At 33.2% G+C, this 13,116-nt stretch overlaps 1 protein-coding gene across 4 annotated transcripts in view; it reads left to right on the forward strand.

Moving 5' to 3' along the window:
• LOC127728594 (pseudouridylate synthase TRUB2, mitochondrial-like) overlaps window positions 1–13,116 on the forward strand; it is a 59,112-nt gene that overhangs the window by 19,786 nt on the left and 26,210 nt on the right. The window contains exon 1 of one of the 4 annotated variants that reach the window (XM_052236132.1): window positions 12,547–12,580. The exons of 1 other annotated variant lie outside the window; for it this stretch is intronic. The gene's annotated coding sequence lies outside the window, so the exon portion shown is untranslated. Of the gene's footprint in view, window positions 1–12,546; window positions 12,678–13,116 lie in introns of those variants that run through there. 2 more of the 4 variants (XM_052236133.1, XM_052236131.1) reach the window with 2 other exon arrangements.

Raw genomic sequence — 13,116 nt, forward strand, 5'->3', positions numbered from 1 at the left:
TAATTCGCAATTATAAAATGAAGCGATAACGATGTAATTTGATAAGTTGTTTTGTTTTTGGGACTGGACAGATTACAAACAAACCTTAAATATCTGATTGTTTTGTCATACATTTCGATCAGGTGATACGAAACAGAATGACTGCTTTTCTTTGAAAAGAATCGGGAGGCGAAAAAATAAGATAGTTCGAAAGGTACCAACAAAATATGAATAGTTTGTTCTCTCCTCGGAGTAACACATGTTATATATTGGTCACATTTCTGTCATGCACCTCGTGTCATGTAAAATTCGATATCCATGCGACTAGACCGCCTTTAACACACTGAAGCTTATTGAAGAACCAACATATATTCTCAACTGAAAACATTGCTGTATAGAGCCCGGAGTCCTTAAACTTGAGACTGAAGCCCAACGATAATATTAAGGAGAACGAAGCCCACAGCCCGTGTTGTACTCAAAGTTTAGGTCACTGGTACATATGAGTCAAAACTTGATTGAAACCCAATATTGAAGTAGTGTAAGTTATATTTTTTTGTGTATGTATACGTCATATTCAAAATACAAATAAAAGTGGGATAGTATAAAATGATTCAATTTGTACAGGTATCCCACACCTGTCTTGTCAAGGTAAAGTGCCTATACATTCACAAGTTTTATATGGTGTCGAAAATGCGAGGGTTAGAGTTAAATGAACAAGACAAACATTAAAAATAACCAACGATAACTCTTTATCGATTCTATGAACCCGAATTAATTCGGATCATAAGCATTGTGCTAAAATTTGGATTAAAACCTAAAGTTCTTGGTTATCTTTTACTGCATACAGATCAGATCGAAGACTAAAACGAAGCCTGTTTATCTCACCTATTCCTAAAATGTCAGTTGTGTCTGGACCTTTTTTTTTTAGAAATATAGAACAATTATCATACCATATGACTGTATTTTAAAAGATAGAAAAATGAAAATATCGAAATCAGAAGTAATGAAAATGTTGTAATTTGCATAAAATGTTATTCAATCTTGTATCAATATTCTTTTTATTCAGTTGTGTATATCTTCGACTCAAAACTTTTTTATAAAAGAATAAAAATTGTAAACAGTTAAATTGTTTCAATATATTTATCTCATATAGGCAAAAATGTGCAAATTGAAATCCAAGACATCAAAGTAGCATTAAACAAATGCATTTTCTATTACCTATTGAAACAGATTTTGCAATACAATGTCTCTATCTCAAAAATAGAAAAAAATATCAAGTATATACAATATATACAGACAGTTCTTTATATGATCTTCAACCTATACCTAGCGATCCTTGTTCAAATCCCGATGGAGGGCCATAAAAAATAAAAATATTAATTGCTCATAACCAATGACTTATCTTTAATTCTATTTCAATTTCAAATTGATAAATGCATTGAACATTGTAAGTTTCTTTTTTTTGGGTCATATTTCGGTCGTCTATAACTATTTCCTATTTTTTAGAGAAACGGCATCACCGGGAGACCCAAGGCCTTTGTTTTTCCAGTCATTTAGGGGTTGAAAATGTAAAATTATTTTACCTGAACAATTGAGCAATTAGTGTCCGCCAGAAAGCTCGAAACTGTCAATGTTGAGCAAAAGCAGCGTTTGACAGGATGAGCTATTGTGACTAGGTTCATTACGTTTTAGGGACTACACAAAGAAGAAAATTGGAGAAACTGAAAAAGCTTTACGGGCAGAGGTACTCTTTGGAGCGGGGTATAAAAAACGTATAATAGCATATTGGTAGGCATTTTGGGGATTTTTTAAATTGTTCATTTACGATAGAAAATTATTACATTGAATTAAGTGGTAGTATAGCTAGTTTGTAGAGGTTAGTTTTAATGACCTTTCAGTCGCTTCAATACTTGAAAACAATGACGTATCTAACAAAGAAAACATGTTGCTGTAACTTATACAGTGATTACTATAGAGCAGGAAATAAGGGTTTTAGACTAGCACTGAAAGGCACATGAAAGCAGAGTCGTTAATACAAATCTTCGCTTTTTGTTTGAAAAAATATTCTGAATCCTCCTATATTCTTAGATTGATATACGGCATCACCCGCCGCCGTGTGCAATGTTGATTCATGATTTGTAGATTTTTTTATAATTTGATATGAATATGTTCATTATATGGCAAAGTCACACAAGTTGACGATATTTTCGCAAACAAGAGAGAATTTGTTCATTTTTTTTTATCAAGCTATACCATTGGACCACTGTCGATAGGATATAGTGCAGTTAACATGTCTCAAATTAAGTTTAAGAAAGGATCATCTAGAAATATGTTTTGTATTTACAAAGGACCTGTTCTTGTTAACCAGGTTATTGATATCCCACAGATAATTATGACAATGTTTTAGGCCTACATTTTGTACTGATCATCACAGTAGAAGTTATACATACAGTTAGTTTGGTAATTAGTGTGACCTTATAATATATTTCTTATTGATGTTTTTTCCTGATCATATATGTTAGGATGGCCATCATGCAAAAAAACTTAGTGATGAAGGCTACGTAATAGTTATTGAACAATCAAGTCAGTATATTTTATTTGACTGTGGTGATAATTATTTGTCATCTTCAAATAGTGCCTACAAAATATAAGATACGTGAACGTAAACCAGCATCCAATCCTCTCCGCTCACTTGGAAAATAGTCGAGGTAGTGTTACTTTATCTATCTAAACAAACACAACACTGCGTCTCCAAAAGATAATTGTATATAGGAGTGTGGTGTCTTCCTGTTGGTAGAGATGATAATATAGAAAATAGTTTTTTTTTTTCTATTTAAAGAGAAGACCTCTGAAGAGACATTAATTGTCGAAATGCGCATCTGGTGCATAAAAAAATTGGTACCGCTTATGTTATTAAAGAGAAGAGCGAAGTAATTTTCTCGATCTATTTAGACATTTCTCAATTCGTCCCTATTGTTTTAAAAATATTGCCGATGGATGAGTTTTCTAACATGTTATCTGGAAGTACAAAGACAAATCTTTATTCAAATACCGATTGAAGTATCCTCTAACGTCCAGATGAAGATAGAGAAACATCAAAGATTCCACATTGAGTGTCGAGTTTGGCTGCTACTGGCATTGCAGCGTATGAAAAAAAAAAAACAATATCCTCATCTCATCTGAAATCTACGAGGTGGGTCTTACCAAAACTTGGTAGGAATAATGTGTGGATTGTTCTTTAAATTCCCCATTTTTGTGATCTGCTGAAGCAGCCAACAGAATAAATTCTTGATTCTGGTTAGCAGAATTTCTTCTGTGCCTTCAAGTTTCATAATGCTGATAGTTTTGAACAGAGCTCCAGATAAAAATTCACAATTTGGGTTTTTTACCCACCAATTTTGATGTAATTGAGTGAAATATTTTTTTCAATTGCATTATTAATTCCAATTCACCCCTCAAGCAAATATCAAATTGTGTTTTTCACCACCAAGCTCCTGAGTGTATTGTTTTTTTTTTCATCATCTAAATATTGAAATGAGGCATTTCATAATGTAATCATATATTTCAAACAAAAGATGTTCATCCCCTGTTATCTCAAATATGTTTCTTTCAAGTATGTATGTCATGTATGCGATAGCCTTTTTAGCTCACCGGGGCCCGAAGGGCCCCATGTGAGCTTATACTATCACTTGGCGTCCATCGTCGTCTGTCGTCGTAAACTATTTCAAAAATCATCTCCTCTGAAACTACTGGGCCAAATACCTTCAAACTTTAATTAAATGTTCCTTAGGGTATCTAGTTTATAAATTGTATCCGAAGTTTTGATCCATCGACAAACATGGCCGCCATGGCTAAAAATAGAACATAGGGGTCAAATGCAGTTTTTGGCTTATATCTCAAAAACTAAAGCTTTTAAAGCAAATCTGACATGGGGTGAAATTATTCAATTGGTAAAGATCTATCAGATCTGAAATTTTCAGACGAATCAAACAACCCATTGTTGGGTTGCTGCCACCGAATTGGTAGTTTTAACAAAATTTTGCAGTTTTTTGTTATTATTTTGAATATTATTATAGATATATATAAACTGTAAGCAGCAATAATGTTCAGCAAAGTAAGATCTACAAAAAAGTTAATATGACCATAATTGTCAATTGACCCCTTAAGGAGTTATTGACTTTTAAAGACAATTTTACACAATTTGTTCAACAAGTTTGCTAACATTTAAAAATCTTCTCATCTGAAACTACTGGGCCAATTACCTTCAAACTTTAATTAAATGTTCCTTAGGGTATCTTGTTTATAAAATGTATCCGAAGTTTGTATCCATCGACAAACATGGCTGCCATGGCTAAAAAGAGAACATAAGGGTCAAATGCAGTTTTTGGCTTATATCTCAAAAACTAAATCTTTTAGAGCAAATGTGACATGGGGTAAAATTGTTTAATTGGTCAAAATCTATCGGCCCTGAAATTTTCAGGCGATCGAACAACCCATTGTTGGGTTGCTGCCACCGAATTGGTAGTTTTAACAAAATTTTGCAGTTTTTTGTTATTATTTTGAATATTATTATAGATATATATAAACTGTAAGCAGCAATAATGTTCAGCAAAGTAAGATCTACAAAAAAGTTAATATGACCATAATTGTCTATTGACCCCTTAAGGAGTTATTGCCCTTTAAAGACAATTTTACACAATTTGTTCAACAAGTTTGCTAACATTTAAAAATCTTCTCCTCTGAAACTACTGGGCCAATTACCTTCAAACTTTAACTAAATGTTCCTTAGGGTATCTTGTTTATAAATTGTATCCGAAGTTTGTATCCATCAACAAACATGGCTGCCATGGCTAAAAATAGAACATAAGGGTCAAATGCAGTTTTTGGCTCATATCTCAAAAACTAAATCTTTTAGAGCAAATGTGACATGGGGTAAAATTGTTTAATTGGTCAAGATCTATCGGCCCTGAAATTATCAGACGAATCAAACAACCCATTGTTGGGTTGCTGCCACCGAATTGGTAGTTTTAACAAAATTTTGCAGTTTTTTGTTATTATTTTGAATATTATCATAGATATATATAAACTGTAAGCAGCAATAATGTTCAGCAAAGTAAGATCTACAAAAAAAGTTAATATGACCAAAATTGTCAATTGACCCCTTAAGGAGTTATTGCCCTTTAAAGACAATTTTACACAATTTGTTCATCAAGTTTGCTAACATTTAAAAATCTTCTCTGAAATACAGGTGAGCGATTCAGGCTCTTGAGAGCCTCTTGTTACTAGTATTTGGTTTAAACACTGACCAGCAATATTTTTGTTTAATTTGTGTCTGGTTTGTTTCAACTGTTCTGCCAGTTTTGTATTTTCTGTCAATTTAAATAAACTGGTGTTACTAGTGGGTCAGTAACCTATTACCTTTCTAGAGCATATACGATCACCCCTGGTTTTTGATGGGGTTATAATAACAATCCGTTATCATTGCTTGTCAGCATTTTATTTTTCCAAGTATCGTAAATAGTTTTGAAAAAAATGTTGCCATGATTTATAAGAAAGAAGTGTGAGTCAGACTCTGCTTCATTATCATCACATTCAATATCAGAGGCACGTTTGGCAATGTGTAAATTTTTATTGATATCCATATGTTCAGCACTCTCATTTAGTCTTGTCACTGCTGACAGCTGAATATTTGGGGTCCCTTTGTTGTGAATGTCCCAAACACTTGTACATGTTGTAATTTTGTTGTCTCTGTGAGCGACTTGCCATAGACTTACTTTCACAGCAATATATATATGAGACTCCCGTTTAATCGATTTTATTTAGCAATGGTTCCGCACAGGGGTCTGTTGTCAATAGTTCAACAGAATATACGACTTTGTTACTAGCGGTGCTTTTTTCTGCCTTTCCGACTCATGGTCTGCCAAAGAAAATTTTATAAACTGATCCCTTATGTTTACCGGGGATACCGCTTTGAGTAACGGATAATTCCTTCCAACAGTGACTCAGATCAGATATTTGATGTAACGCTCTATTTTAGGGAGCTACCATTTGATTTTTAGGGGGGGGGGGGGGGGGTGGGCTAGGGTGAAATTTGAAAAAAAATAGGCAGGACAGTTTTGAGTAAATAAAATGGCAGGATGAGACACTTTGCAAAAAAAAAGGCAGGATGACAATTTATGTAAAAAAAAGTCAGGATAAACTAAAAAACAAGCATTTTGAGAGTATTGCATGGCAATACATAGTGCCCTACCGGGTAAAAATTCGTTTTACTGGAACAAAATGCTAACTTGTTCTATAACTTTTCATGGTGTAAACAAAAAGTAAATATCATGTCAATATCTTCAAGCATGACTAAAAAAAGTGTGGAAAACTGATTATATGAGTGAAAAACATTAGATATGTTTAATAGTTCTCTAAAATTAGATATGATGTAATACAGTGTATATCTATTTTCAAATTATAATCAAATATAATTAATAGTTCCAAATATTTTTTCTTTCATTTGTCACAAACTAATATAGAGTTGTAACTTATCTATAAAATGTCAACAACATTTATCTACACAATGTAATGTATTGAAATATATACATTAATAAAAATAGATTATTATCTAATTAAAGGATTTCTCTTCATAAATTTTTCTTAATATATATAGAGCATTCAGAAAATTAGTTTATACTAAATAACAAACAAACCTGCTAAAAAATTCTTCAAATAACAATAATGACAATGAATGTCTTTTAAAAAATGAGTTATCTCCCTTTGTACAGAAATATGGTTTGACATAGTACTCTAACATTAGATATGGTCCAGAGTTATGGTACATTATCAGACCGGAACAAAATTCGAACTTGATCTGTAACTTGTCATGATAAAACAATATACCAAATATCAAATCAATATCTTCAAGCATGAAGAAAAAAAGTGTGGAAAGCTGATTTGCCGGACTGGCAGAAGGACAGACAGACGGACAGACGGAGTGCATACCTAAAGTCCCCTTCGACTTCGTCAGGACCGAATAGAGTGAAAAATTAAAAAAAAGGCAGAACAGAGATCACAACCTAAAAAAAAAGGCAGGACAAAACTTTTCATCCTAGCCCCCCCCCCTAAAAATCAAATGCAGCTCCCTTAGAACAAATGTAGATTTCCTAACTCTGATTTCATAATATTACACAAATAGATTTACGCGACAACAATTCATTGATAAGGGTAAATAACGCACACGATAGCGACAAGTAGGATTTAGAACGCATAGTTTTGACATATAGTAGGGTTTTACTTTTAATGAATTGGGTTATTGAACGCTGCAATTGTCAAATGAATTGGGTTTTCAATTGTTTTTATCGCGTAATCACGCAAATACGCAGCTTATCTGGAGCTCTGTTAAATTTGAACCTATAAAGAAATACTCTTACTATGATTTGCCATATTTGTTCACCGAAGGCTTACCATGTGGCTCAACAGCCCATAGGTTATAGCTGCACTCTGTAGTGATACTGTAATGACGTCCACAAAACGGATTGAATCCATTGAATGGATTTATAGATAGTACAATACTTGCTACTATAATTAAAAACGGATATTGCTAACCGCGGAAACTGGTATACGCGGATGTATTATCTGTATACAGGATGTGATAATGGACAAAAGAGATCTTTCGCTCAAACACTGAAAATATTCTAACTGGCCTTCCGTGCGTGGGGGCCGTAATACTCAATACAATAGGGCTTTTGTTTCTCAACCGATATTCACCAAATTTTGTACGCACATTCAGTATAGGGAGGACTCGAAGTCTTTTGTTTTCAAGGTCATAGTTCACGGGGCTGTTTAAAGTTGCTTGGGGATGTTTTGCATCACGGTGCCTATTTCAAATGCACTGTTTGGAATAATCGTTTTTATTGAATAGATTAAGAAAATATTATGGCATATTTACTTCTCATGTGAATAATTCTCTGATCGTCTTCGTGCTACTAGGAAAGACATCGAGTAAGTGATTTAGATGTCACGGTTATTTTACATTTCTTTTCGGATGAACGAGAATGAAAACTGCTCCCTATTTAACCGAAAATATATTGCCTGTACCAATTTTCAAGTTACTACACTAGATGCAACATGATTTCGACATTAAATATTTATTCATTGATGGTCGACTCTAATATATTTCAAAACAAAAAACACAGATACAAATTCACTATGAAGAGTTGACATAACCGAAAATGACCAAACATTAGAGCCAAACACGGACAAGAAACAAGAGCTATGCATTAGAAAGACGCATAACTGAATCTTAAATGAATTACTTAGATTTATATCAGCATATTTCAATAAAAAATGAAAACAACACGTTATAAATTTCATGCGTCCGAAGGCTCGGAATTTATAAAATTCGGTAATTTGAATATCTCGATTGGATAAATCCAATAATCCACTGGTCCAAATGTAAGAATCTATGTATCTCATCCGTTGAAATAATCTAAAAGAAACAATATCCGCCACCAGCTTCTGGGTTGTTGATATACCGGAGGACCTATAGTGGCAGTAATACGTTGAAGGTGCCAATTTTCTTCATCAGATGCTCCGTAAGGATCATATCTTGTATAAAAAAAAAACGGATATTGGGCAATGGTACGAAGGCGGAATAAAATCACGCAATGCAACAGATATCCATGGCTTATTTCATAAATTAACCCATTTTAAGATTTGCACGATCTTAAATGCAATGGAGAACCCACAACAAGCATGCAGCGAGCTTTAAGCGACACTGACAAAATTCAGCTTTCAAATTCAGGGGCACTGCTTAATGTCAAAATTTCCAATTTCAGTTAGAATTGTTCTTAGGAAATTAATGTTTCAAATCTTAACGTTGAAATGTGTCAATGTATAAACAGTATATATATATACATAGTTCATAAATTAACCCATTTTAAGAGTTCAACGGTACAAAAGTAAATTATTCTGAGATAAGTCATTTCATTTAGTTGATTCGAAGATACAGTGCCAATCACATTCTTGGCTGCTGCTCCAAACTACAACAATTCCATTCAATACCCACATTATATATCCCGCGTGGTTTACTTTTACAAATTGTGACTTGGATGGAGAGTTGTTCTCATGGGCACTCATACCACATCTTCTTATATCTATTTACATTGAAATTGAGAAGTAAAAATTTCGATTGCGTCTTAGCATCATCTTTTTAAAAGCAAATATTGCTTCAATCTAAATTTTACTTCCTTTCAATTCAATATCTATGTCCATGTATATATTTATCTTACAGAGACACATGATGAAAAATAAAGCTAAAGTCCATGAATTGTATGGGCGTCTACATCGATAATAAATCTGTTTAATGAAATATCAACCCCCGTCAATCCAACCTTTCTCGATCTTTTCTTTTGGTCGAGAGTGATCACATTTGGATAAACATTTGTGAGTTTTGATTTTGACCCTAGCTATCGTCCTAAACTATATCACCACTGTTTCTGACTGAAAAAACAGTCGATGCTACTGGGACTAAAATGTTAGAATTGTAGTCAAATGTTCATAGAATGCATTGAAATAACATTTTTGTATTTTTATTCAAAAAGGGACCAAAGGTTGTTCCGCTGAATATGATATGCTGCGTTATTACTGGGACTAATAGTTCTATTGGCACTCACGGTATAAAGGCATATATTGAAAAAAATCTACTCCTTTAAAACAGAGACAGATATGATACATTGTATTTATGTCTCTGCTTAAAATTAAACTGTGTATGATGTGATGTAGAATGTGTGCAAACGAAAGAAAGGGCATAGTTGCATAATGTTTATTATTTGAACAGAGTATGTTAAAGTTTGTTGAAAAAAATTGCCGAATATTTGTATTGCTGCAACCAAATCATTATTTTCCTTTGATTTGCATAGTAGAATACTGGAATACAATGTATTTATCTTTATTGATATTTGTTAACGATTTTAATCATTCTAGTCAGTCAATTTATGCAGTATAATAATCAATGAATTTATAAATCCTTTTCGTGTTTTACAATTCGTACATCATTCGTAAATGTATAACAAGGATTCGTTTGTCTTCACATAACCTTTGTATTGAAACTGGACGTTATGTGGGTACTTATAGAAATGAAAGAAATTGTATTTTTTGTGATTTAGGAGTAATAGAGGATGAATTTCATCCTTCAATGTAGTAGATATACTGATTTGCGAAAAAAATATATAAAAATATGTTACTGGTCTAGGCCATCAACTTTTAAGTTAATAGAACTATTGTCCGGTGAAAACACAAAACAGCTTTGTAACTTAGGAAAATATATACATTTCTCTTTTAAATTAAGAAACAGTTTATTGTAATAAAAGATATTTTGTATTGATGAAACTTCTGACGTCACCTATTGTTAATTATGCATATAGTTAATATTGTTTGTAATATGCCATATGTATACACTGTACATGTATTTGATTATACTGATGAGCCGTAAGGCTCAAAGATAATAAAAAGAATACTCATTCCAAGCTGACTAGTTTATCCAAACAAAATGTTGTTTTTATAATTAATCCATCAAAGACAATTATTACAACAATCAATGAGAATTAGGGGGCCGATTATTATGAACAATTAATGCTCCTAAACGCGCCATCAGTTTTAAATATTTCCATGTGTTTTCATGAATTTATATCATATAAATATCTGAATAAGTTCATTAAACTTTAATACACTTAATATTAATATTTTTAATAAAAGTAGGGCGAACGGACTCTATGGGCGAACGAACTCGTGGCGAACGGAACTAGGGCGAACATGTAATCAGGGCGAACGGACCCGATACCGACTAGACCGGTGGAACTTCTAGACCATATAATCAGACTGAGAACCACTGGTGTGCACATATTCGAATTTCCGATAAAAATAAGAAAAATCTACTTTATGTTATTATTATACTAGTTCGTATCTACATAGATATAATAGCCAATGGCTATTATATCTATGGTATCTAATAGCATTGTGACGGCCAAATCGTGTAAAAAAATACAGACTAAAGTCAGTTTAAGGTCTGGCATCTACTAGATATATAAAAGTTAAATGCATTTTGTTTTTCAGAAAGATAAAATCTTTTTTGGATTTTGATGGGCATTTTTTTTCTTCTTCTTCTTCTTTTAGGTCAACAAGGCTTCAATACTGAAGAATACATGTTGTTGCGCATGCGTGATTGACAAAATTTATATAAATTAATAAAAATATTTACTAACAATTTAAGTGTTTGTATATACAGATTGTGATTAAAAAATATGCAATTTATGTACATGTTTTGGTTTGGATTTGTTTATTTGAAGCTAGAGAGAACAGCTGGTGTTAGCTGATCTCTAAAGCTGTCAACAGTGGCGGTTTCAATAACAGTTTGTCAGAGACATGTATACTAAATATTTATATGTCTCTGAGTTTGTGGTAGCAAGTTCCATTGAATAATTGTTCGCGGGAAGTACGACCATTTGTATGTGTCCTTGGAAGTTTGGATGTGTCTGTATGTTTGAGTATGGTTTTGTCTTGTTCTGCTGTCTGTTTGCTCAAGAATATGCGATGGAATGGCTACAAGACGGTGTATTACTTTATAAAATAAAATAAGTCTGGTTTTTAGGCGTCTCTCAGCTAGTGGTGGCCATTTCAACTGAATTAGCATGTTTGTGACACTGCTCGTGTAATTGTAGTTGTTGTGTACATAACGAGCAGCTCGTCTCTGCACATTTTCTAATTTTATCTGTTGTTCTTTCATATGGGGGTCCCAGACACTACAACTATATTCTAGTTTGGGTCTTACTAGTGCCTGGTATGCCCTTGATTTTATTTCTGTGTTTGTAACTTTTAAATTTCTTTTTAAAAAACCAAGTGATCTGTTCCCATTTGATACTATCAGAGACATATTGTATTATATGTCTCTGATACTATACTGTCTATGTGCTTGTTCCACTTAAGATTGGATTGTAAGGTGATGCCGAGGTATTTTGCAGATGTTTATACTGATTCGAGAATGTGCTTGTGGAGGATGTAATTATGCCGGTAGTTATTTTTTTCTTTTGTGAGATGGTTAGGTTGGTACATTTATCAGGGTGAAATGCCATGAGCCAATCTGACTCCTATCGTGCTGCTGAGTCTAGATCTACATGTGTAGTTGCAGTTTATGACAATCATCCTGTGTTTTTATTTCCTTGTAAATTATGCTGTCATCTGCAAAGAGTCTTAGCTTGCTGTGTTGTAAATATTCAGGTAGGTCATTTATATAGATGAGGAACAGTATTGGGCCCAATACTGTTCCTTGTGGTACACCAGATGTTACGGGTACTGCAGAAGGTGATTTTATCTTTCTGAAAAACAAAATGCATTTAACTTTTATATATCTAGTGGATACCAGGCCTTAAAACTTTTCTAACTGCACAGGTTAGTCTGTACTCAGAGTAGTTTTTGAGGTCTAAACACAGCCATTTTTGTCCATTTGTTATGATGAACCTTTTAAAATTAGTGAAAGTAATAAGTATTTTTCGGAACTGCTTTCCACGACGGTGTTGTTGTAGGTTAGAACTCTTCGCAAATTTCCGGTTGCTTTTCACATGTAAATATATATACTTTAGATATTAATTTCCTTTCATAACTTGAGGGAGTGACCCTTAGAGTAATGAGAAAGGGTGAAAATGCCTAACAGGTAACAGGTAGCATGCAAATATATATAAGTACGTCTAAACACGTGACAACTCTTACTCTAGGACAGATCCAGTGCCGTGGAGGTGATCATGATTCATGGTGATACACAGCTGAAAACACATATTATATTCATAATTACTCTAAATATCAGCACAACAATGTTAAATATGCAAATTTGCGGATATATATATTATATATATATATATAAATCAGCACAACAATATACTTATACAAGTCTAAATTGAATACAACGTTCAAACCTATGATTGCGTTGGATAAAAAAGCGCAATTTTTATACGTGTGCATGTAAAACAAATTTCTTGGTAGAGGGGTCTTAATACAGCACAAACAACATTTTCCAAAAGACCAAAAAGTGAAAAGTATATTTTAACAAAACGCATTTGACTAACAGGTCGAACGACTGATGTTCTTAAACCCTGCTGACTG

The sequence above is a fragment of the Mytilus californianus genome, unplaced genomic scaffold, assembly GCF_021869535.1.
Source record: "Mytilus californianus isolate M0D057914Y unplaced genomic scaffold, xbMytCali1.0.p SCAF_2, whole genome shotgun sequence".
NCBI lineage: Eukaryota > Metazoa > Mollusca > Bivalvia > Mytilida > Mytilidae > Mytilus > Mytilus californianus.